This window comes from Malaclemys terrapin, chromosome 1 (genome assembly GCF_027887155.1).
Source record: "Malaclemys terrapin pileata isolate rMalTer1 chromosome 1, rMalTer1.hap1, whole genome shotgun sequence".
In the NCBI taxonomy this organism is placed as follows: domain Eukaryota; kingdom Metazoa; phylum Chordata; order Testudines; family Emydidae; genus Malaclemys; species Malaclemys terrapin.
Genome location: NC_071505.1, coordinates 168,010,120 through 168,037,042, shown reverse-complemented (window position 1 = coordinate 168,037,042; position 26,923 = coordinate 168,010,120). Strand labels below are relative to the sequence as shown.

Here is a 26,923-nt window from a genome sequence, read left to right as displayed (position 1 = left end):
TTCAAATGTGGTTACAGCCAGCAAAATGACTTTGCAAAATAATGGCCCTTCCTTATTTGGCATTTCTGTTCATTGTGTGTCTTGGAATCACAACTGCTCAGTAACATAAGATGAGTTTCATAATGATTCAATATGTTTTAAATTCCTTGTGGCTCCACACAGCCAGCACAGTACGTATACACACACACACACTCTCTCTTCAGTCTTGTGCAACAATATTGTCAGCTCAATTCCAAGAGCAGAATTTCTATTTCATTCAGTCTGTAAGAGAGAGAAAGAGCACAGCTAGATTAAAATCTTCAGCGTTGCCAGTTACAAATATTAGCTTGGATTGTTGTTTTTTCCTGGACACAAAGAGCAAAAGACAACGGGCCAGCTCCTTAGCTAGTTTCAATCCCTGGCTTCCAGGGAACTATGCAAATTAATACTGATTGACAATCTGGCCCATATTTTCAGGTGAAGGAAACAACAAGCAAACAAACAAAGAACAAATATGAAGTCTCCAAACAAGAAAGTAAGTGATTAACAATTCTGTATCTTCTGAACTGAACACAACTGGCAGCTGCCCTTTCAGGCAGGCAGATGCCTTAGAAACATGAAGGTGCAGTAAGTAGGTAAGTCATATAGCTATATGTATACCACACATTTGATCTGCAAATAAGTACGACAATGTAAACCAAGAACTTCAGAGTGCTATTTTGACAGAGCTATTTCCTGCTACTCACTGCATTTGGGGCTTGATTCTGCTCCCACTGACACTGGGGCCAAACCTCCCAATACTTATCAGGGAGCAGTATCTGACCTTTTATGCAACTCCAAAGGGGAATCCAGTGATTCATACTTTTTTGAAGGTTATGGCACCTGAGCCAATGCCCACTAAAGTCAACAGGAGTCTTTTCATGGATTTGAAAGGGCATTAGCTGTTGGCTAAAGCCCTAACTTGTCATCAGATCTTTTTGAATGTAATTAGGGCCATATTGTGTGTAGATGGAAGTGGACACTTCCTCAGATAATGCATTTTTCTATCATTGGTAGCTTAGTAAGACCAAGGATGATATCAGTAACAGAAACATCCACTTTGTCTATGCTGTGAGTCTGCCAGGTATTACGTGATTTGAAGAAAAGTGCATTTTCTTCAGTCCACTTTTATGAAAATTCCAAGTGAAAGGATATTTGTAATCTCTTCTCTGGTGTCTGCTCTCCTAAAAGCAGTCTCTCAACCCCTCGGTCTGTTGTCAGACTGTTTCTTTTCTACTCAAATCTGTTTCTTTTCTTTTCAATTCTGGCATTTTCCTAACTTCGGAGTGCTTGACTTTGCAACCCTAACAATGTCCTTTTAATGTAGTTCTGTGTATAACATTTTTACTAAGTTGAGTATCTTCGTTAAGGAATTCCAAATGGGTGCTTTAAAGAGGAAGGATGGTCCAATGGTTACAGATTAACATTGGCGTTGGGAAACCTGGGTTCAAGTCCCTCCTCTGCCACAGACTTCCTGTGTGACCTTGAGAAAATCACCGAATCTCTCTGTGCCTTAGTTCCCCAACTGTCAAATGGGGATAATAGCACTTCCCTATCTCACTCTGGCCCTGGGACTGGGGAGGATAAATACATTGAGAGGTGCTCAGATATTGTGCTCAGAGATCACAGATGGATGATAGATAGCTTGGTTATGTATCCAATAAACAGCATTGTAAAGCACTTAATTTAATATTTAAAAATCAATTTTAAAACTTCTAATTCTTCCTGCAAACATTTAACTTAGCCTAAAACAGGTTGCAGACTGATGTACAGTTGGAGCTCCGTTGCTGCCGACGTCATAACTGGGATCGCCTTCTATCAAGTTGGTCATCCTAGCCCTACGCGGAGACATGCCAATTGGAATTTTAAACTTAAAAGCAGTATTATAGATTTCACAGTATGTTGTCAGTGCCTCGTGCATTTTACTCAGCGAATCTGTTCAAACTGCTGTGCTGAACAAAATGGGGGCAATTTTCCCGTCCACGAGGCAGCTATTCAGCTCTCTAATAGCAATGCTGCTGAACGCCAGCTTTTACATACTCTTACTTTTGGGGCTCATTGTGTTTCTGGATCAGGGGTTGAAGCCTGTGTTTTCCTAACACTTTGAAAGACATTACCATCTGCGGCATGATTCAGATCAATGGTTTAGTGAAATCCCGTTGGCAGGGAGACATTCTCTAGATTAATTTTTTAGAAGTTCTGATCTTTCTAAAAGGATGTTTTGTCTTCCATCTGCCTCTTTTGCTCTTTTCTTACGTTCCTGTGGGATGGGCTTGTCAGATCACACAAATTCCTCCTTAGCATGTCTGGACAGGTTAAGAAATACAGTCTCTGTCGGCAAGAAACATGACACAGAACTGAGATCCTTCCCCACTGTCTCTCTGAGTGAGGGAGCGAACTGCTGAACTGCCTGCAAAGTGCACATCACATCACACTGTAAGCATCCTGTACAATAATACTGCGAGGAAGCCAGCCTTAAACTCCCCTCGCTGTAGCACTGGGGAAAGGCAATGCCATTTTAATGATGCCCAAACTTTGTCCAGCCAAAAAAAAACCAAACTCCCCAACACAATAACAAAACCTACGATACCTTGGCAGCTTCCCAAGAGCCTGTGAGATGCAGCTAATTTACATACATTGGAACAAATTGCAGCCACCATTAATTTGAATACAATGTGTGGCTGATAGAGACTACAGGTCTCAGCATGCCATCTCTCCCTTTTCAATTTGCAAGCAGCCAAGATATTGTCATTATTCTTTTGTATGGAGATCGTGCTCAGAGCCCCAACCAGCACAGGGGCACTGTTGCGCTAGGTGCTGCACAAACATGTCAGATGTGATCCCTGCGCCAAAGAGCTTGCGATCTAACGCTACATTCAAAACATACTCTCTTAAAAATCAGAGAATTTAAAGATGGTAAAGATCTGTTAGGTTGTCCCTGCCAACTGTTCCTTGCTATAAGATATTCTTATATAATGGCAAAGAATATTTTAATAGGACTCATACCTTGGTATGGTGCTGGGAGGTGCCTTCTTACTACCATCTGGTTAAAACTGAAGTCCTTACTATCTGTGGTCACTAAAACATCCGTAGCACTTTCTGTTATAAGGTTATTGTCCTGGGTTTGGCCTGCTCAGGTATTCCCCCTGTAAAACAGAAGAGATATTTGTAATGGGAAGTAGTGGTTAGAATAAGTGTCATCACCACCACCACCCACCTTGACAAGTCACCAATGCCATAACATAGGAGCATTCCAATAAATCTCAATGGTTTTCAAAGTATCTGACATGTCATTAAAAAAATCCCAACCCCCCATTAACAGTCACATTGGAAGCCACCATCTGGCAGTCTGATGATATAGAGTTACACTCCATGTAGGAGGCCCAGCAAGATACGGGCATGAAAGAGGCAGGAGATTCTCACAGAAACTGTTTGGTAAAATAGATTATTTTTAACGTCCGCATTTTGTTCCTATTTAGGTTAATTTAACAGTGTGTTTGGTCATTTTAAGAGTAGTAAATTAAACAGAGCAATTAAAAATAATGTAGAAAACCTTCCTTTCCAACAGCTTGGAACGTCTCCTGTTTCTGCTGTGCATTTACATAGGAGCTGGTTTTCCCATGTCCTGCTCTACATCAGACTAGAGCTCCTGTTAGAAAGTTTCAGAGAGGACCAGCAGCATTCACTGACTAGAGACAATGAAATAGCAAAAGGTTTCTAAAAATCAGACCATAGTGAATGTTTTTGGGTCTCTAATGAATAATCATTGCAGTTTTCCCATGAAGAAAGTGTTGTGAGTATCACACAGAGCAATCTAAGGATTCACCCATACACCAGGGCTGCATCAATTAGCTGTTAGTTGTAAAAGAGATTGGGTTTTGCTTGTCTTTTTAAACATAAGCTCTCTCAGAACGGTTACCATCTTCTGGCTGTTTCGTGGGTCATTGAGTGACATGAATTGGTGGGGAGGAGGACGGATGGTCTCAATCTCATTCCTAGTGGACACGATTCACAACACAGAACCAGCCATCAAAGCTGACCCCTTCTGGGTGGTCACAGCCCAGACGCCAAAGACTGAATGGGTCGTGGAGACCACAGTTTCTCCTTCCACTGTAAGTACTCCCTCTGGGGCCTTGGCTACGCTTGCGAGTTATAGCTCAATAAAGCAGCCCTGGGCGCCCGAGCTCACTCCCTGTCCACACTGTCAAGGCACGTAGAGCGCTCTGATTCCGCAGCTACAGCACTGCTGGTACTCCACCTCGGCGAGTGGAAGAACGTTTGCTGCGCCCCCGCTGGAGCGGTGGTGCCAGTGTGAACGAGGTGTTGCATTACTGCGCTCTGATCGGCCTCCAGAAACGTCCCATAATCCCCTTAAGTCAAGTGGCCACCTCTTGTCATTGTGAAATCGGCTGCAGGAATGCGGAAATGCCCTTTCAACGCTCCGTTTCGGAGAAGCTGGCTGCTTATCAGCTCCAAGGAAAAAGCAAACATTTACTGTTTGCTTTGAGTGAGTGAGAGAGAGGCAGGGGAGGGAGAGGGGAGTCTGAACTTACAAGACAGCATGCTGACACACTCTCAGCACCCCAAAACCCCACTGTCTCTCCCCCCACATACACACACACACCCTGTCACACTCCACCCCACCCACCCCCCATTTGAAAAGCACGTGCAGTCACTTGCATGTTGGGATAGCTGCCCATAATGCACCGCTCCCAATGCCACTGCCAGTGCCGCAAATGTGGCCACACCAGTGCGCTTGAAGCTGTCAGTGTGGACAGACTGCAGCGCTTTCCCTACTGCACTCTCCAAAGGCGGTTTTAACTCACAGCGCTGTACATGTGCAAGTGTAGCCATGCCTGGGTCAGGGTTGTGGTACATTATCATCATCATCTAACATGTATATTGTTGGTAGCACCTCAAAGTCTGAGCCATGTTGTGTCAGGCTCTGTATCAACACACAATAAATGACAACCCCTGCCTCAGAGAGCTTACAGTCTAAAAGGTGAGATTTACCGAGTGGGCCAGATTGGGGGAGAAGGGGAAACAAATAATAGGATTCATGTAATTGATGGGTTTATGCAGGGCAGGTTGTACTTCCCATGCCCTTAAAGATTATGTTCTGTGGAAACACAAAGTTTCAAAAAAGGTGTCTAGAAACAAAGGGTGCAACAGGGAAACTCAGAGTTATTTTTCATTAGCTGCAGTTCCAACTACCACACTACCACCTTTCCTTCCCCTGAACCTCCTTTCTCCCATGGAGGAGTACTGAGCAGAGCTCCCATCATTGCCGTTAAATGGCAAAGTTGAGTTATGGTTATAAAATATTTATTTAGGACTATAAATGTACACAGAAATGTGCAGTCACCAATAAGCCACATTCCCTGCCCCAAAAGACTGACAATCTATGAATAAGGTAAGAACTCAAGAGGAAGGAAGTGCGGGGGGATTATTGATGAGAAAAAGAGAGGAGGGATTGCTTGAAGAGGTGAGTTCTGAGGCGAACATTGAAGGAAGAGAAAGAGGGCACTTAGTGGATGAGGGCAGGGAGAATGTTTCAGGCACAGGTAACAGAAGGCAACCAGGCAAGAGTGGGAGGAATAAGGCGGGAGTATTCAGGGGAGAGCTATAACAGGAAGAGGAATTGAGAACAGAGATGACAGGCCTGATTATGTAGGACTATGAAATGAGGAGGAACTTGAATCCAGTGCAGTAAGAATCAGGAAGGTCGTGGAGGGATTTAAAGAGGGTGAGAACATGGTCGGAGCAAGGGGGAGAAAATGTCAGCAGCAGGACTTTGGACAGACTTGAGTGGGGAGATGTGAGAGACTCCAGGCAGGGGATGGCTAAAGTAATCAAGTGAGAGAAGGCCAGGGGGATTAAAGGAATTTCAGCAATTATACAAGGACCATGAGAAGAGAGAATGGATTTTTAAGATACTAGAGAGAATAAAGTGACTGAACTGGGAAACTGAGATTGGTGGGGAAGGGGAGGGGAACATACATCAAAGGATCTCTCCCAACATAGGCCTATCATTGAAGCTATTTCCTCACTGGTCCCAGATCTAATCCAGGAGTATACAGGATTTGAAGCATGTCTATGTCTCTCCCTTGTTTCACCTGGCAGTGTAAGGTTACTCAAGATCACCAAGTGAGCTCTATCCTACAGAGGAGTACTGCGGAGCTAAGCCTCTTACTCCCCCTTTAACGCCCTTCATTCTGTGTAACACATGATATCATGCAGCAGATGAGCGACTGCAGTATTCAGATAAAGCTGCAGTTCTTTTCTTTTAGCGGAAACCTACACCCAAACTTCTGGCCACTTGTGGAAAGTGCCAGAGACTCTTTAGTAACTACAAGCACTGGGGCGTTAGCTCTGGTCTTCTGGCTAACCTCCAAAATGAGGTAATTAGAATCTGCCTCCAAAAATTCCCCACACAGTTTCATTGGAGACTTAGATTCTCAATCTGCAGAAGAAAGTGGCCTTAAACTAGGCAGAGCTAGCAGGAGAAAAATTCCCCCTGTGTAGCAGAACTGGTGCTGGAAGTGGCTCTCCTGCCCCCTACACCAGGTACCTCTCCTTACCCACAGCTAAGATGTTGAAGAGGGCATGTTAGGGGCATTCCAGGGGACTGGAGGGAGCATGACAGGGCAGAACTCTGCCACACCCAATCCTCTCCTGGTGTAAAATTAGAGCTGCCCCTGTCTTAACTTGCAACAGGGCCATACAGCTCTGAATTAGGGAGACACAATCGGTTCCCCACTCCCACCCACCTGTAGCCTCCCCCACTCCCACCAATTTGTGCAAAGGGAACAGAGAATAAAGGGCATTATTTTCGCTTCTTTAAAAAACTGTCCTGTAGTGTAGTGTAGCTAGCTCATTCCACCCCAGAGGAACCAGCGTTTCACTGCTGGGCAGACCATCCTCATCTATAAAGCACTTCAAGATTCTTCAGGATAAAAAGCACCTATAAAAGGGTTTATTATTATAGAGTTTAGGAAGCACAGGGAATCTTCTCTCAGAATCTCACCTGGCTTTTGTCACTTGTGACATGACCTTAAGTACATGATGTTTAAAAATACAGCACTTTGCATTAAGTCTGTTTGTTTTGGTTAACAAGGGTATAATCCTTGCATACTTCAGCACACACACACACACACACAGCTTTGTTACTGCCCATCAAAGCAGCTAAGCGTATATATTTCAGATTTATATTCTAATCACTCAGCTCTCAACAAATGCTGCCTTTAAAAATTGGCTGTACACTCAGGCCAGTCAGACTTTCCATGCAGTCATAACCTCCGAGGTTCCCTGACCAAGAAGGAAACATTGGCCTAGTCTGGATACATTTAACTAGGGAAGAAAAACACATGCATCAATTTTGTCTTGTTAAATGGTACTGGCTTGAAATTCTACCTTCCAGTTTTGTTAAACGTTCCTATGCTGGTTGACATCCTAAATCTTAAAGCATGGATACGTTATATTTATAAAAGCAAATATGGAAATACTAAACACAAATAACTACATTACAACACTGTTCAAACATTGGCCCTGATCCTGCAGCGAGCTCCATGCAGAGCCCCTGCACAGAGCCCAATTATAGTCAGTGGGGTTCTGCCTGGGCACTGGGGTGTGTTCATGTGGTGGCTATTGCAGGATAGGGGACTTATGTATGCAAAACTCAGAAATACAAAAGCTAAAAGGCCAGATCATTGCCCCCTGTACAGTCCTATAGTGCCACTCCAGTAGCACAAGGGGGCTGTAAAGCTGCCCTGAGTGAGCCGATGAGGATTCCCCAGGTAGAGTAGAGACAGCTGGTTCTACACCAGCCCCTCCCGTGAACCAGTCTGTGCTGGGGGCATGTATCACTCCAGTGATTCTTTGCTAGTGTAGCTGACCTTTGGAGGCCATTAGCCACCAATGTAAGTTATAGCAGCCTTGGGGCATGGGAGAAGGAGGAAGCAGACAGGAGGGACTGGTGTAGAGCTAGCTATGATGACTTTGCCACCTGGAGGTTCCTCCATGCCACAGGACTCCTCACAGCTTTACAGCTCATTTGTGCTGCTGGAGTAGCACAGAGGGGCCATACTGGAGGAAAGAGCCGGAGTTCATTTTTGGTCATGCTAAATTTAAGTTTAAGGAGCAGCTGTCAAAGAGAAATGCAGAGAGGTGAGACTGCGGTCAGCAATGGAGAAGGGGAATTGTGAGTCACCCATGTATGGACGGGAGCTGAGACCAAGTCAGGGTTGAGCACCCAGCGGCAGAGTGTAAAGAGAGAGTAGGCCCAGAGCAGAGCCTTGGCAGGATCCCACTGGCCAGTGGGGGAAGGAAGCAAGATGTCTCACCAACAGAGATACTGAAAGAACAAGCAGAGAGATAGGAGGAGATTCAAGGGTGGATGGAATCACAAAAGCCAACAGAGGACAAGATACTGAGAAGGGAAGTATGATGAAGAGCATGAAGAGCAACCAAGAGGTTAAGAAGGGTGAGCTCCTAGGAGTATCAGTGCAATATCAGACTTGTGTCACCACTCCAGATAATTTCATGGTGGTATCCACTCTGGGTCAGTTCTTGCAAACTTGCCCCCATGCCTTTCAGAGGAACCAAGATTATTAGAAGTCTATTTGAACAAGCTGCCCCAACCATAACATTGTTAGAGTAAAGCTATTCCATCATGGGGCAGCGACAGAACTGGCCACTTGAACCACTAAGAAGCATTATTACCCCCTATCTCCTCCAAAGGATACCCCCCTGACAGAGCCCAGAATAGCAATAGCCATTCAAACTGCTGCATCACATTGCATTGACAGTTCATGATTGGTTTGTAATCCACCGTCACCCCAAATCCTTTACTGCCTCTCTCCTCTCTAATCTCCATTCTCCCCATTCGTGTTTGTGCTGGAAATTTACTTCAAGTGTTTTATTGTACCTGTATGTAAATTAAATCCCATCTCTCAAATGGCAAACTCCAGATAATTCTGTAAATTAACTCTCCCTCCATTGAGTCTGAGATAAATCCTAGCTTGATATGACCAGCAAATATGATCAATGTTCCACTTATCTTCCAGATGGTTGATGAAGTTGTTATAGTCTCAGTTCCCAAACTGCCCCTTAATATCCCTACTTTTTACCTCCCCCAAAGCAGTGTTTGTAGCATTTATGATTTTTCTTTGTTTACAGCCAGCTGACACATTTTGTCTCCATGGTACAGTATTCTTAACCAGACATGGGGTCTTAATCTCTCTATTTAGTTTTTCCACACCGGACTGTATCGAAAACCTCACTAAAGACAAATCAGTGCCCAGGGGATTTACATAGGCAATGCCCATTAGCATACATAAGTCTTTCAGGCACTGATGGAGAACAGATCTCAGGATATACAAGCGCAGCAGCAGAGTTCTACCAGATACAAGGACACTGCCATGCCCATTTTAGTTTTTCCTTGGCCATACAGAAGAATTATATCACATAGAGCGGCCTTTCACATAGAGTGGTGAGACATGTTCAAGCCTGCCACTGAACAAATTCCAGGGTAGTCCGATGCCCATTCCATGACTGCAGAGTTCAGCCCAGGATTTAGGAAGATGCTGTGTGCTGACGCTAGGCAGCACAGACTGTTAGTCTGGGATCTAGGAAGAGCTACAGGGCTGTCTGGCTCTACCAGCCTCCATGGAGCATCACCTTTGTATTCAGTACAGTGAAGTCTTGTATCTCCTCTACCACGTGTAGGGTTACCATTCGTCCGGATTTACCCGGACATGTCCTCCTTTTCGCGCTAAAAATAGCGTCCGGGGGGAATTTGTAAAGCACTCACAATGTCCGGGATTTCCCCCTCCCCCGGCAGAGCGAGCGGCTGGGAGGGCTGCAGAAAAATCCCGGGCTGGACTTCTGAGCAGCTGTAGAGGAGCCGGAGCCGCCCTGCATTCTGAGTTGGCCTCTCCTGCAACCCGGTCCGGCAGCACTGTGCAGGGCCAGGGACCGGGTTTTGTTGTGCAGGGCCAGGGACCGGGTTTTGTTGTGCTGGGAAGCGCAGCCACGTGTCCGGCTCGGCTCGCACAGAGCCCAACACCCTGTTCTGAGCAGCAGGGTAAGGGGGACCGGGGGCAGGAAGGTTCTGGAGGGGGCAGTCAAGAAACGGGGGGGGGGCTTTTGGGAGGGGGTGGAGAAAGTTTTGGGCAGTCAGGGTACAGGTAGGGGGTAGGGTCCTGGGGGGCAGTTGGGGGGAGGGTCTTAGGAGGGGGCAGTTAGGGGACAAGGAACAGGGAGGCTTAGGGGTGGGGTTCTGGAGGGCAGTTAGGAGCAGGGGTCCCAGGAAGGGGCAGTCAGGGGACAAGGAGCGGGGGGGTGGGGAGCTGGGAGTTCTGGGGGGGGCTGTCAGGGGGCAGGAGTGGGGAGAGGGATCGGAGCAGTCAGGGGACAGGGAGCAGAGGGGTTTAGATGGGTTGGGAGTTCGGGGGGGGGCTGTCAGGGGGTGGGGAGTGGTTGGATGGGGCGTGGGAGTCCCAGGGGTCTGTCTGGGGGTGGGGGTGTGGATAAGGGTTGGGGCAGTCAGGGGACAAGAGGCAGGGAGGCTTAGATAGGGAGTGGAGTCCTGGGGGGCAGTTAGGGGCAGGGGTCCCAGGAGGGGGCAGTCAGGGGACAAGGAACGGGGGGAGGGTTGGGGGTTCTGGGGGGGCGGGAAGTGGGAGGGGCTAGGGCGGGGCTCCTCCCGTCCTCTTTTTTGCTTGCTGAAATATGGTAACCCTAACCACATGGGACAGATACCAACATGTCAGTATCCCCCAGCACTATGGCACAGATGCCCAAACTTTGCAAAGGACTGCATAGAGTGTGAGTGTACCTCACTAAACCCGTGGAACCAATTGGAGTTCTCCTCAGCCTTAATAATGATCTGTGGTGCAGAGACTACAGGCCCCAGCATGCAGTTCTCCATCTCCATTAGAGCTGCCAGGCTGCTTTGCATGCTGGGCCCAGTAGTCTCTTTTGGCCGCACCTCAGCCACCTTGTAGAACTCTGAACCGATTGTATTTAGCACATGACCTGCACTTTGTCCACCTTTGTGCTAATCATAATGGGAAAGGCTGGCATAAATCTCCCTTGCCCCCTCCTCACCAATGCCATGAGAGGAGGAGACAGGCTCCTTAGGAAGGACTTTATTTTTCAAGTGGTATAGAATTCCTTTTCCCTACAAGAACTGAGCAGCCAATTAGGGCACTGTGGCCATGAGAAGAGAGCGAGGGGAGGGAAGAACGGTCTCATTAGCATTGCTTAGGGTTACCATATTTAACAAATAAAAAAAAGAGGACCCTCCATGGGGCCCTGGCCCCGCCCATTTCCCCACCCCCAGCCCCGCCCCAACTCCACCCCTTCCCCGCCCCAACCCCGCCCCCTCCTCCCTCCCACTCCCAGCCACGCGAAAAGGGCTGCCCGAGCGCTACCGGCTTCACGGTTTGCCTGGCAGCCCCCAGACCCTGCGCCCCCGGCCGGCGCTTCCCCAGTGCAGCTGGAGCCCGGGAGGGGAAGCACCCAGCCGGGGGCGCAGGGTCTGGAGGGTGCCCAGCAAACCGTGAAGCCGGTAGCGCTGGGGCTTCGGGCAGCCCCCATGCCTCCGGACCCTGCGCCCTCGGCCGGGCACTTCCCCTCCCGGGCTCCGGCGGCGCAGGGTCCCGGAGGCATGGGGGCTGCCCAAAGCCAGTAGCGCTCGGCTCTTAAACAGAGCCGAAGAGTCAGGGGAGGAGCAGAGCCGCCGCGGCCGGAGGCTCTGCTCCTCCCCTGACTCTTCGGCTCTGTTTAAGAGCCGAGCTGCCCCAACGCTACTGGCTTCGGGCAGCCCCCATGCCTCCGGACCCTGCGCCGCCGGAGCCCGGGAGGGGAAGTGCCCGGCCGAGGGCGCAGGGTCCGGAGGCATGGGGGCTGCCCAAAGCCCATAGCGCTCGGGCAGCTCAGCTCTTAAACAGAGCCGAAGCGTCAGGGGAGGAGCAGAGCAGCCGTGGGAGGGGAAGTGCCCGGCCGGCATTTTCCCGGACATGTTCGGCTTTTTGGCAATTCCCCCGGACGGGGGTTTGAGTGCCGAAAAGCCGGACATGTCCGGGAAAAACCGGCCGTATGGTAACCCTAGCATTGCTGGTTTCATTGCTACCGTGAGAGAGACTGCAGAGTACAAAGCTGTACTGGAAATAAAGTGTCCACCCCTCCCCTTATCCATCAAAGCAATGACATCGTTGCATCGTGGGTTTATAGCTCTCTTGCAGTAGTAACAGCTTTTCCACCTAGGGCTGTTTTTAAAACAAGGCCCAAGTTAGTGCCCTGCTGCTCTGGCATGGACAGACAGGCCCCTTTTTCTATGCATAGACATTTCCTGGCCCCTAGCAGCAGCTCCAAAATTCATTTCACCCTTTAATTTGATTTCATGGAGCGCTATGAGGAGGGAGGTGGGAAGTAGAAGAGGCTGGGGGATGGGATATGGGGGTATCAGACATCCTTCAGCAGAATGCTGTAATGCTCTTGATCAGGGAGGGGTGGGACAGTGGTTGCTATGGTAATGTATTCACACACACATACATGCTCTGTAATGCATCTTTTCTAGCAAGGAAAGAATCTAGTGCCCTATTTTTGGTATCAAATTTCAGCAAACACAAGTCACTTTCATTTCATCACACACAAACTGCTGGGTTTAACTAGGTCACATTTTCTAACCGTATCGGAGGCTAAGACTTGTCTTGCTTGAGTGGCTTAACCACCCTAGAAGAATTTCACTAAGCAATGCCATATACACCAGTGTTAACAATGAATTCCTTTCCCCCTGCTCTGGCAGAGTGAAGACGACCAGGGAAAGTACTCCAAAGCTGTTTCACAGCTAAATCAAAACTATTTAAGATCTTAGAACAGTGACAGATTCCCTGTCAGTGCAGAGGTCAATGTAACAGAACAAAATATTTGGAAACACTTCCTCCTACACTAACCTGCATACGCCAGAGCCCATTTACCCTACAACCATTTATAGCAGCCCAGGAAAATTCTTTGCAATTGAAAGTTATCAACTGGTTGCCAAGAAACACAAAGCCCTGAGCTCAGTTCCTTACAGGTAAATAAAAATGTGAAAATATTTTTATTTCAAATCTAATTTGCTTTTAATTATTTTTGGAGGAAAAAAAAAAAAAACCAAAGACACACATCACACACCACCTTATGCCTGAGTTATTCTTTGAAGAGAACAAGAAGCCAGAACCCAGAAGTCTGGCCTTGCAAGCAAAGCAAGTGATTACTCAAGGCCTCACTTGTTTGAAAGCCCCACTGTTGCGTGCACTTACGGGAATTGCCATACCAGATCAGACCAGTTGTCCAGTATCCTGTCTCTGACAGTGGCCAGCAACAGCTGCTTCAGAGGCAGGTGAACTAAACCCCAAAGTGGACAATTATGGAATAACCTGCTCTCACCTGTCAATTAGAGGTTGACTTAGGTCCTAAAACATGGCAATATATAACCCTTATTGTATCTAATTAATGATAGATGTTCCCATCATTCACGTAAATATTCAACTCTTTATTGAATCCTGCTAAATTCTTGGTAGCAATATTTTGTGGCAGTAAGTTCCATAGGTGGCTTATGCATTGTATAAGAGAGTTTTCCTTTTATTAGCGTTAAATGTGTTGCCATTCAATGAAATTGAAGCCTGGTCTACACTACACAGTTAGGTCAACACAATTTCGCTCCCACCAATGTAACTGTCTGGCTAAACGGACTTAACTTCTACTTCACGAGACGCGTAGAGTCAATGTCGATGTAGTTGGGTTGACACAGTGTCAGTATAGACACTGTGTCACTTACATAGATTGTTACTGGGTTTCAGGAGCCATCCCACAATGCCCCACACTAACTGTACAATCAGTACAAGCACTTCTGGTGAGGATGTGCACCACCAACACAAGGAGTATAGTTGGACACGCAAAAGTGATTTAATTACTGTGGTGGCTGTATGCCGATGTAACTTAAGTCAACATAATTTTGTAGTGTAGACTTGCCCTGAATGTCTCCTAACTCTTGTATTATTAGGGGGTAAATAGGTTTTACCTTCAGTCATTATTTTGAATACTTCTGTCATGTCCGTTCTTATTAATCTGTAAATGAAACAAACCAAATCTTTTCAGTCTTTCCTCATTTTGAAGTCGATGTCTGTGATCATTTTCATGGCTTGTCTCCGGACCCCTTGTATTTCTGCTCTCTCTTTTTTGGAGGTAGGGCAGAGGCGTAGCGAGCGCCCTCCGTACCCTCCGACCGGAGGAGGCCCCGCAAGAAGGAACTTGAGAAAATTCCAAGGTTGTCAACGTATTTTGCGCTGCAATCCAACGTACAGGTACAGGCACATGAAACGGACAGCGCTAGCAGCGACGAATCGTATCCAGAAGTATCCAGAAGTGCTTCAAGTGAGGTCAAAGGTGAAGCCAGTTGTTCTACCAAACAAACTGTGACAGATATTCCAGCTGCTGCTGGGAAAGAAGTATCTGAATCTGAACCACTGACTGATGATCCAGGAGATTGGCCGTCTATAATATCGGACAGGCAAGTGTGTGACATTGTTGCACGTGGCCCACCGCAGCAGAATGAAAGTTACGAATTTCCATTTAAACGAGGAAAGACGGAGGTTCACCAAGTACTCATTTCTCTCAAACCATGGCAAATGGCGAGAAAATAATACGTTCATGGTTAATGTACTCAGTTCAGAAAGATGCCATTTTTTGTTTTTGTTGTAAATTATTTGGCACTGGCGACATACCGCTACGTCGTGGAACATCTGCTTGGAAAGCACTGTCAAAAAGACTTCAGCTGCATGAAACAGGCAAAGGTCATCAAGACTGTATGGTGAAATGGTTTGACCTTCGGTCAGGCATAGTAAATCGTACATCTACTGACCAACTCGAATTGCAGGCTTTTCTGAAAGAAAGAGATTTCTGGAGAAATGTTGTCAAACACATGGTTGATGTCATTATTTTCTTGTCCAAAAGAAACTTGGCATTTCGAGGAAGTAATGAAAAGCTCGGCGATCCTTCGAATGGCAACTTTTTGGGACTGTTTGAATTGCTTGCAAAGTATGATACTATCCTCAGCGAACTTTTACAGAGGATTAAGAAGGCAGAGACACATGTTCAGTACCTCAGTCCACAGATCCAAAACGAGCTGATTCAACTTGTTGCCAGTAACATTCAAGAGGCCAACATAGCGCAGCTTAAAAAAGCAAAATATTATTCAGTTATTTTGGACTATATTTCCGATGTGTCACATGAAGAACAGATGTCTGTGGTCTTACGCTTTGTTGAATGCAACGGTGAAGATGGTGTCAATATTCGTGAAGCATTTGTTGGTTTTCTTAATGTTCATGATACAACTGGGAAGGGCTTATTGGAAGCATTTCTTGAAAAGGCAAACGACTTAGGAATAGACATTGCTGACATGAGAGGCCAAGCTTATGATAACGGCGCAAATATGAGAGGAAAGAATAAAGGAGTTCAAGCCCACATGCTAGAAATAAATGACCGTGCCTTGTATGTACCATGTGGAGCTCACACTTGGAATCTTGTGATCTCAGACGCGGCAAAGTCATCGAAATATGCCGTTGACTTTTTCGGTCTGATTAACAGAATATACGTTATCTTTTCTTCTTCACCTTCACGTTGGGATATACTTCAAGAACATATGCCAATATCTGTTAAAGGGTTATCGGACACTCGTTGGGAGTCAAGAATTGATGCTGTGAAGCCATTGCGTTATCACCTTGAAGAATTGTGCAATGCTTTGTCATCTTTGCGAGAATATGCGCTCAAAAAGAAAGGTGGCAATACAGCAACAGAAGCTGGTGCGCTTTTAGACCATGTTACTACGTGGCCTTTTGTTCTGACTGTGTACACGTGGTACGATATACTATTTCACGTCAATAAAATCAGCAAATTAATTCAGTCACCAGATGTGTCAATTGACATACTGCAGGCAGAAGTCGGTGCTACAAAGAAGTTTTTGGAAGACTATCGAAATACAGGATATATCTCTGTGGTCACAAATGCACGTGAAATAGCAGAGCATATGGGTATTGAGCAGGTGTTTCCAGAAACCAGGGTGCGACGTAAGAAGAGAATGTTTGATTACGAATGTGCTGATGATTCGAGTCGTCTTTCTACCAAAGAAAAATTCAAATCGCAGTTCTTTCTTGTTCTCACTGATCAGGCCATATCTTCTGTTTCGTCGCGATTTGACCAACTCGTGGAGTGGTATAAGTTGTCTGGATTTCTGTACAACGCTAACAGCGTGAAGCAGTGTCACAGAGAAAATGAACTGGAGAATCACAGCAAAAATTTTGAAAGAAAAATGGGAGACATTGATGCCAACGAACTCATAATGGAATTGAATCGTTTTATTTATGTCATCGAGAAAGAGAGAGGACTTGTCACGGCAAACAATTGATGACCACACCAGTTACTGTCGCTGGTGCTGAAAGGAGCTTCAGCAGAATGAAACTGATCAAGAATATCCTGCGCTCAACCATGAAAGATGACAAGCTTTCTGCGCTTGCAGTTATCTCAATCAAAAACAAGATTGCCAGATCTCTGGACTATGACGCATTGATTAACCAATTTGCAGAGAACAAGGCTCGAAAGAAGCGCTTTGCGTAAATACGGAATACATGTACCCTGTAGGCCTATGTATACATAATATGAACCCTGTATATTGTATAAAATAAATACTGCATTCCATTTTCTGCATTGTAAGGGGCCCCGCCCGGACGTATGTTTGGAGGGGGCCACGTTCTTTGTTGCTACTGCCTGAGGTAGGGAGATCAGTGCTGCCCACAGCCCTCTAGGTGGGCATGCTGCATTGATTTATATGAGCAATCCTAGGTTTTCACTTATTTTCTATCCCATTCCTTATACATCCAGCTATTTTGTTCTCTTTTTTTAGATCACTGCTGCAGCGTGAGCAGATGTTTTCAATGAACTACCCACAATGACACCCAGCTCTCTTTCCCAAGTGGTTACAGTCAATTTAGAACCCAGCAACGTAAGAGTAGCTCAAACAATCATAACCCTGCATTGTCAACAATGGATTTCATCTGCCTTGGATCACCTAGCTTGGATTGGCCCCTCTGAGAGTCCTCACAGTCCTCTCAAACCTAAAATGTTGCCCCATCTGCAAATGTTGTCACTTCACTGCTCCCCCTCGTTTCCAAGTCATTAATAAATATTTAACCACCACCAGCAGGCTCACAGCTCACATGCCAGCAGCAGTACCAGAGGAACAGCAAACCTATGCCTCAAAGTCAAAGTCCACCTCAAGCCACATTTGGCTCATTGGGTGGATGTGGTTAAGACACATCAGTTTCCATAGCCAATGCTACATGAAGAAGTGATGTGACTAGTAAGGTGACCAGACGGACCCGAGCGGGACGGGGGGCTGGGGCCTGCTGCCCCCACTGCGGGGCTGCCGTGGGATAGCACCAGCTGGGCAGCAGCCCAGATGCGACTGGCCAGGGGCTGGGCGCAATGTGCGCGCTGCTAGGTCCCCGCAGCAGGCCCAGGCTCAGAGGGTTCGGGCCCGGGCGCCAGAGCCACAGCCGCAGCCGCCGAGCTTGGCCATCAGCCGCTTCCTCCCCCCGCGGCAGTGGGAGCTGCAGCAGCGGCTGCTCCCTAGTCCCGCTGCCCAGTGGGGGAGAACAGCCGCCGCTCCCTACCGCCCAACTGAGTCCTGCCTGCTCGGGGCCAGGCCGGACTCTCACTCACCCTGGCCCCACGCTTCCCCTGCGTCTCCCAGGCCTACCTCCAGCGCTTGTGGAGGAAGGGTGGTTTTTTTTTTTGCCCTGCCCCCTCCCGCCACGCCTCCCCCCCCCATCCCGATATTTGACTTGGGTGATCCGGTCACTCTAGTGGCTAGCATCATGTCCAACTCCCCTAACCGCATGTATCAGGTACCTATTCGCAGTTCAATGGACTGGAGGTGGACTTTCTAGATGAGGCAAGTCTCCCTCATGAGAAACCCATGGCTAGCTCATCAATATTTGTATTACTACTATTTAACACCCAGCCCACAGGGTGAGGTGATTCTCCACTGGAGGAGGAAGGAACTTCATCTCAATTTCATTGCCCACCGGCCACACCCTGACATTAGCTTCAAGCCTCATTTTTGCTTGAATCCCTGAGCACTCAGCACTGCTGCGGTCTCAATCTAGGCACAGCCAGTGTGTGTGTTTTAAGGGTGAATACTGGTTGCCCAATCTTGGATGGCAGATTGTGCTTGACTCTCTCACATCAACAAGCCACTCAGTAATTCAGAACATTAAATGGACCTTTCAGTGCAAACTGAGCTTCCCAACCTATAGGAAAAAATGAAGCCTGGAAGAGCTCCATCCCCTACAGCACAGCCATCCCCGGCCCACTCACATTATTCAAACCATCCCATAATTGGGCCCAGCTGGCTGTATGAGAGACAGAAGCCCCTTGACTGAATTACCACAGGGATCAAGTTACTGCTCAGCCCAGGAGAAAAATTGGTCCGTTTGCATGAGAAGAGGACATGCACAAGGAGGAGGTGGTGGGAGGGCATGGGGGGAGCTGGAAACTAAATTGTTCACAGAATACCCACAAGAAAAGCATCTTGTAGGGAGTGCTGTGCCTGTAATGAAGTGAGGGAAGCACAGGGCAGACTGAACTAGGCAGATGCATTGAGGAAGACTTATCACACTTTCTGCATAAATAACTGGAGAGTCAACTTTCTCTGGGATCTTAGAGCAGATCCACGCGCACCTCTCTTCTCACCATTACTCCCCGAAAGCCATTCCATGCAAGACTGCCTTCTTCTGATTTACGCACATGATAATTCACTGCATTCTGGAAACCCAAGCCCTCGGATTTGAACTCTCAACACTGTTGTCCATACGGTGATGGCTCTCGTTAGCACCCCTGGCTCTAGCTGCTGTCAAAGAGAAGCTGCCTATCAGCCTGTGGGATTTATCTAGGCTGGTTTGTTTAATGAAGAGTGTGACCGATGTTGATGCATGAGGGCTTTTGTAAAGAGAAACCTCCTTTCGCAGCGTAAAAGCCAGTGGCACATCACTCGGTGGCCCAATGAGTGACGGCAGGAGAATATATCAATAAGAAAAGAAATAATGGGGTATTTATCCCATAACTTTACATTGGTCTGAGGCACAATATGCAATGACTAGGTCCAGCATCTCACAACCCATCTATGCTCAACATCACCATCTCACTACCCATCAGAGCTAGAAATCCAGCTGTATCCTATTAGAAAGGTGCTCAGTAATGTTGTCTTAGGGTAGTTTTCTATGGTGCTTATTGAAAAGTGAAAAAACAAAAACTCCCTAGGCATGGGATAGAAAAAAGGAGGAGGAGTTCTTTAGGAACCAGCTGACACTGATCAACTGTAGGTATGCATGCAAGCCTGGAATCTTTTAGCCATCAGTGATTATTAGGGCTGTGTATGCACCCTGCGCACACTTGCACTCCTTTCAGTGAAGGCATAAAGGACAGGGCAGCCCCAGATGTCATTCAGTTCGTTCTTACCGCACATGGGAGCTAGTTAGTGCCTACAGTGTCCTCCTGCTTTCCCATAGCCCCATGATAGGTTCAGAGTGTATCATTAGTCTTGGTGGGAACGTAAGACATTTTATTGAAACCTGTTTATTTAAAATAAAAACCAAAAAGCATTGTTTTCTTCTGAATCTCACCTCAGTACTGAGAAGTAGGGTCTGATGGCTGAGAACAGGTCTCCTGGCTTTAAAATCTGCCCTGCCTGTCCGGCTGCTATGCCTGCCAACAATACACATAGGAAAAAGGTTTTGTTTGGCAGAAAGTCTCATATCCCAGACAAGCATCCTATTTGTAATTCTTCTGTCGGACTCTTTGCCAGAGGATGTTGTGAAGGCCAAGATTATAACAGGGTTAAAAAAAATACTAGATAAATTCATGGAGGATGGGTCCATCAATGGCTATTAACCAGAATTGGCAGGAATGGTGTCCCTAGCTTCTCTTTGCCAGAAGCTGGGAATGGGTGACAGGGGATGGATCACTTGATGATTTCCTGTTCTGTTCATTCCCTCTGAAGCACCTGACATAGGCCACTGTCGGAAGACAGGATACTGGGCTAGATCAACCTTTGGTCTGAGTCAGTATGGCCGTTTTTATGTTCCAAGTGCCCACAGAGGGCTTGTGAGGCCCAGTTACAGTTATTTCTGATGGAGAAGACAATGCACAGTATCTCTGATGCCGGCATTACTCCTCAGAAGCAGTCTGCTCCTACTTCAAAACCGGTTTCAATAAACACTCTGGCTACAAGAGACACACCTTTTGGGGCTAAGGGGTCTTCTGGCTCAAAGAGACCTCATGTTTCCCTCAAACACTCAGAGCCTTCTCGTCAATCCTTCTTGGCTCAGCCAGCTGCTGAGTTCTGTGGATAGAATGGCTGTACAGGAAATTTCATCCCAGAGCAGAAAAGCGTCTACTAGAAAGACATACCACAACGAGTGGAAATGATTTTCACGGTGATCCACTCTTCTAGTCCTTCTATTTTGGATTATTTATTGTCTTTGAAACTCAGGACTCTTCATTAACCATGTTGGAGTTAATCTCGCCACTGTGTCTGCATATCCACCACCTGTTGTAGGTCATACAATTTCCCCCAACTTAACTGTCTAAGTTTTTAGAGGGCCCACTTCATGCATTCTACCAGTTAAAGAGCCATTCCCTACTTGGGACTTGACTAAAGTACTCCTACCTTTAATGGACAGTTCCTTTTTAACCCTTTACATCATGTTCACTATATCACCCCTCTGTGAAAATTGCTTTTTTTGGTAGCCATCTCCTCAGCTTACAGGGTAAGTGAAATGCAGGCTTTGATGCCAAGTGCTCTGGATACCATTTTTCGTAAGGACGGGGTTACTGTCAGGCCACATCCAAAGCTGTTGTTATTAAACCAGAAGTGGTCTGAGATTTTTCTATAGATCAATCTGTCATTTACCAGTCATTTTTTCCTAAAGCTCATGACTCTGCTGCAGAGACTAATCTCCACACACTAAACGTTCTCAGGGCTATCCATGGCTATCTTTCCAGAACAAAGCCATATCGTAAATCAGCCAGACTGCACCTTTTGGTGATAAGTCTACGGGAGAGGCTATTTCCCCTCAAAGACTCTCAAAAAGGATTACAGACTGCATTAAATAAACTACCTCTTCCCTCTCAGGCTAGAGACTTTCTGCTAGCTTGTTTCTGAGATCTGTAGGGCAGCTACTTGTAGTTTGGTTCATACGTTTACCAATCGCTGTTCTATGATGTCAGCTTCTAGAGCAGATGCTCAGTTTGGGAGGGCTGTCCTACAGTTGTTATTTACATAGGCCTCCTATTGCCCACCTGCTAGCCCTTCACCTACAGTGGGATCCATGTGTACAAAACTTCAAGACCATCTACTGTAAGGCTAGTAACCTCTCATGTCATTCTCCAGGACTTTAATGCTCCTACACAAAGTTTGCCATAATGCATATAAATGTCAGACTTGGGAACTATGACCCAGAGCCTCAAAGGTATTTAGGCACCAATTCTCTGGGAGTTAGCTGCCTAACTACTTTGAGGATCTGGGCCTATCTGGCTAGATTCCAGAGTTCTGCCCCATGCTCCTAATGCCTTGCCTCTTATAAGACCAGGAGAAGGGCTCCGTCCTGTGAACACCTGAGCACAGAGTGCCCCTCCTGTGAGCATTAACAGCTGCAGCTCTTTAAATGTATCAGAGCAGTGTTCTCTCCTGTCCACCTTGCAAAGTACAGTCTCTATCTCTTTGCTCCTTACAAGGGCTGCAGGAATAAGGCCAGGGCTCCACTTTGTGTCTTGCAAAGACCACAGTATACTTATCTAGACTTGTAATTATGCGGTGATACCAATGACTAACACAGCAAAGCCTTCTTCAGCTTTGCGCTTTGAGCTTAGGAAAAAATACTGTGCATTCTCAGTATGACTTTCGAGAGACCAAAATGTGGTCAAACCAAAACCAACTTTCCTGGGACAAGCCAAGACACTTCTCCTTGGTGAGCACTATTTCCCTGCCAAGTTTCAACTTTCTGTTCTCAGCTGCTTTTGGGCTGCAAGGCTGTTAAAAGAGTTGCAAGAATTTTGTTGATGAAGGAGAAAGTATTTATACCACTCTCCTCATTCTGAAGAGTGGCTGAACCACATTTCCTCAAACTTTCCAGAAAAATTCACATTTCAACAGAGACCAACCCTGGGAAATTACAGCCTGAAAAATTGAAGTTTCTGAGAACTGAAAACAGGGTGGGGACAGAGGGGGAGGAGAGAGAGAAGTGGACCTAGAATGAAAACTACTACACAACCTTAACATTACAGCAGTCATTGCTGCTCCCAGTAGAATACATAAAAACACACCTAGTTTCATTATCTTGTTGGTCTTCTTGCTATGTCCAATCCAGTTTTAAATGACTTTAGTAATGGAGTATCCACTATTTCACTGGAAAGGCTCTTAAAGTCCTCACCAGTAGGGGTGTTTTCCTCCCAATATTCTCACCAACATTCACTCACTTTCATCATATTTCTTCAAGTTCTACTGCATTCCTCACCCCTATCCCTTCTTGGTGTCACCCATACTTATGTAGCATGGCTCTCTTTCCCCTCTAGAGGGTGGCTGGCACTGGCAGGCATTTATGAGTCTGCTGGGTCTTTCAGTTCTGGAAGTCGAAGCTCATGATTTTAATATATTCAGGGGTCACTGGTTAGATCCTGCTGTTGACAACCCACCCATCCACAGGCTTTGCATTACATCAGTGTTTACGCTCTTCAGAGACTGTAATTAACATGCCACCCACTTTGTCATCACTTGGCCAAGCTGTAGCGCCAGATCAGGAAAGCCTTTAAGCATGTACTTGACTGCTAGGAAAAAATGGTTTCTTAAAGGGAGGGCCTAAACACTATGCACAGCCTTCAGTTATTTAACCTGCAGCAAGAGAGAGAGAAAATCATGCCAGACCCATTAGTCATTTTTGTTGTTCTTCGCTCAGTTCCTCTCACTTTATGAATGGCTATTTGGCACTGGGGTACCCACCGCTGAAGCCAGTTTGTGAGGTGCTGTGTCATCTCAGAAACAGACTCATCTTGCCCCCGGTAATGCAATCCTCTACATACTGATCCATAGCTCTTAATCTGTTGGGAGGAGGGGGGTGGGGTTGCCCGTATATCAGATTGCAGGTTTGCTGTCCACTCCACACAACTCTCATTCAGCATTACTGCTTTCCAGCTATCGCCCTCCCATTGAAGATCTGTTTCAGATTACTTCCCTCCTACCCCCGATTGAATAGCTTGCATTTGTTTAGGTTATTCCCTGCCCCTATTGTAACCTTTGTAGATCTGGTTAAAAATGAAACATTTTGGCTGAATAGCTGAAAGGAAAACTTGCTGACAATGCAATTCTATTGCACTGTGTAAGAAGGGACACCCCAGCACTCCAGGCATACAGAATTTGATCAGATAAAACACTAGAAAATATTCACTAGGGATAACAGTGCAAATGACCAGAGGTAGATGTAGTAGACATCACCTAACAGCTCTTTTCTATCTCTACTTTTTATGATTCTGCACGATACATGCTCATATAAAGAAAAATGCTGACTATTCTAGGGAGCGATGGGCATGTCTGTGGATGGGGGTGAGGGGAGAGGATGTTCCTGCTGGTCACAGGATGAGCGAAGAAATAACACAGACCATCCCTGAACTTTGGCATAGTGACGTGACAGACCCACCCCCTAGCAGAAGAGACTAATTCAAATGTATTGACCAAAACAGCACACTCCAAGTCACTGTCACATATGCTTAAAGCTGGTTAAATCATTCACTGCAGATAGGTTATCTGACAGTCTCTTTTTCTGTTCCTGGATTATCCCTGAGCAGGTTGTAGGTTTACAAATGTGATTGCTATTCACAATGGGTTGACAAATAGTTTGTGTGGACAAATTTTAGCATATGGATTATTCGTGAACTGCTTGCTGAGATTATTTTATTCCTTAGTCAATGTTCACACCAAGCGATGGCTCATTTAAGTCACATGGTAGAATATCTGTTCCCTGATTGGATGCCTTATGTTTTATAAACTGAAGGAATCTCCTTTTCTGGTCGCCAATTATCTGTGAACATACGTAACTGTGATGAGTGTACTGTGCAGCTAGTAAAAAGAGCTCCTCAAAATGGCCATGAAAGCACTGCCAGTGTGAATACTCGCATGCCTATTTATTCATGGTGGTATGCATGACAGCTTGTGTTCTGTGAGCAGCTTGGAGAGTCAAAGCCAGTTCACCTGCATGTGTGTGAACAAGACAGATCCCAATCACCAGTGAAGTCCATTGGCAGGCATTAGTCACAAGAACACTCATGACTACTTTGTTCTATTTGCCCAACTCAAGTAAGGATGAGCACCACCTTGTTTTCAACCAGGTTTGTCTCTGGCCCTCCAGGATGTGCTCTTATCTCAGCCCATATTTATTAACCGCAACTTGCTGACATCAGGAATAGTGAACTGGAGAAAAAGGAGGCTCCAGAAAACTTCTGTGTGAAAGCAAGCAAGCTTTTCCCTCATGCTCACTCACTCGCCTCTCTCCGAGGCGTGGCAGCCTGCAGGCTAAGTACATAATCAATAGTAAACAGAAGGAGGGGCAGCATGCCGCCACGCTGGACATCATCATTGGAGTCCAATAAAATGTCAGGCATTTTGGTGGGGAACAGAGCCTGCCAGTCTCCAGCAGGAAGTGGAGCTAGCTACCATGCCCCCTAAAAAACAAACCTTGGGGGCAGGAAGAGTGAGGAAGGAAAGAGAACCCTGGGCCTCCCCACTGCCATACCAAGAGCGTCCACCTGAGTCCACATGGCTTTTCAAAGGCTGCTTTCCAAAGTCAGGGGGAGAGGACGATCCAGAGCCTCCCCCAAATAAGATGGGAGGGAGTGGGGGAAGGAGAGGGGTTGAACTAGGGAAAAAGTCCATCAAATAAATACAGCTCTCACGGAGGGCAACAGCAGCACAATATATATATAATATATATATATTCCTTCAGATAAAGATAGTTAGTCCCTTTCCTTGCATACACCACCACCTCAGCCATGAATCTTACCTTTGGGGAATCCTTTATTGCTACTGCTCAGGGAGTCACTCAATATTTGTGATAGAGCGGGTGTGTCTGTCATGGGACACATAGGTGTGCGCTGGTTTTCCACTGCGAGTCAGAGGAAGCCTACAGATAACTACACACGCAGGGGATGGCGGGGCCAGGGAAACAGCCCGATATCACCAGAATAGAACTGATCTCACATATCTGCTGCTGTAGCTGCGAGAGGCACAGGGCTCCATTCACAAGCAAAGACACAAACACGTGTCAGTCTGTCGCTGTGTTCCAGTGACAGACAATCCCCGACAGGAACAGGCCACTTAAGTCAGAAATAGGAACCCTTGCACAAATCTGATAGGAGCCCTTGGAGGCTGCTGCATTGTTATGGACAGATGAGAACATCTCTCTCTGGGACTTGCTGAAGCTGATACAGAATGAAAAACATCATGCAAATTACAACCTGTTTCTGCAAGGAGTAATAGCATTTCCTTTGTACTACTTTTACTGAAAAGGCAGATTTGCTAGATATCTGAAATTAAAGATCCATTGCCCTCCTACAGCACCTTCCATCTGAGGTTCTCAGAGCACTTGACAAATGTTAACGAATTAAGCCTCACAACCCCACTGCGAGGTAAATAAGTATTAGGGTTTTACAGACAGGGAAACTGAGGCAGAGTGCGAGTAAGTTATTTGTTCAAGATCACACATTCACTGTCATGAACCTCTGCATTTCCGGGTTCTGGCCTGAGCTGAGGCAGAAGTGCTGATATGCCATCCAACATTTGTTCTCATGATACTTCCAGACCAGCCAGAAGCAGGCAGCCCAGGGAACTCTCTCAAGGAGCTTGTTTGTAAATGTGGGAGGTCTGATGAAGGAGCTAAACCAAAACAATTGAACGCTGAGGCTCAGCCCGCAAATTCTAGGTCAGAAATATTCACCTCTGGTGGACACTGTGGCATGGACAAGAAACACCTCCTTCAGAAGGACATGGCATGACACTGTACTGATTCTGGTGAGGAATAAGACCCTCTTTAAGGAGGCAGAGTTCCAAGTAACTTAGCTCCTCTCTCTTCCCTCTCTTTATCTGATTACAAAGGGCGGGGCGGGGGAGGAAAGAGCAGAAAGCAAGCAAAAAAAACATAGGAAGAAGCCAGCAGCAAGGGAAAGGCCACTGCCCAATCCAGGCTGTTGGATGTCCCTCTGGAGCCTCTCTCCAACTACTTCAGCTTGTCTCTGCGTGCATGCACATTCCATTTAAGCTACATCAGTGACTTCATGATAGCGATTTACATTCCTCTAGTCTCTTTTGTTCGGAAGGATCATAAAGTACTTCACAAACTTTACGTAACAGTCACTTCAACTGCTACTCAAATGTAGCCACCTCTGAGGAGGAAAGGGGCAGTTATTTAGCAGTGTAGAGCATCACTGAGCAACTACTTTGGACAGGAAGCAAAGAGTACTGTAGCCAGTTGACAGGGGCATTGAGGAAGACAGAATGTAAGTACCTGTGATGGAAGTGGGGGATGATGCTTGGATTAACACTGTTACTCTTAAGAGAAGTGCCGTGGGAATTTTAAAGATCACAGGGTAGTCAGCATCTGGTGGAAATCCTGGGCTCTCTGATGTCAATGGCAAAACTCCCATTGTCTTTAATGAGACCTGGATTTCACCCCAGGCTTCGCTCCTCATGCATAACATGATCTCTCCCACAACAGTGCCCCTCTCACATCATCCCGGTATGTTCATTCTGTATGGATTC

At 46.4% G+C, this 26,923-nt stretch overlaps 1 long non-coding RNA gene across 1 annotated transcript; it reads right to left on the bottom strand.

The window, feature by feature from the left end:
* LOC128829883 (uncharacterized) lies at positions 1–25,248 on the bottom strand. The gene is made up of 3 exons (XR_008443507.1): positions 25,170–25,248; positions 3,025–3,164; positions 1–261 (listed from the first exon to the last, which is right to left on the bottom strand). It is a non-coding gene; the product is annotated as an uncharacterized LOC128829883 (long non-coding RNA).
* Between the last annotated feature and the right edge of the window lie 1,675 nt (positions 25,249–26,923).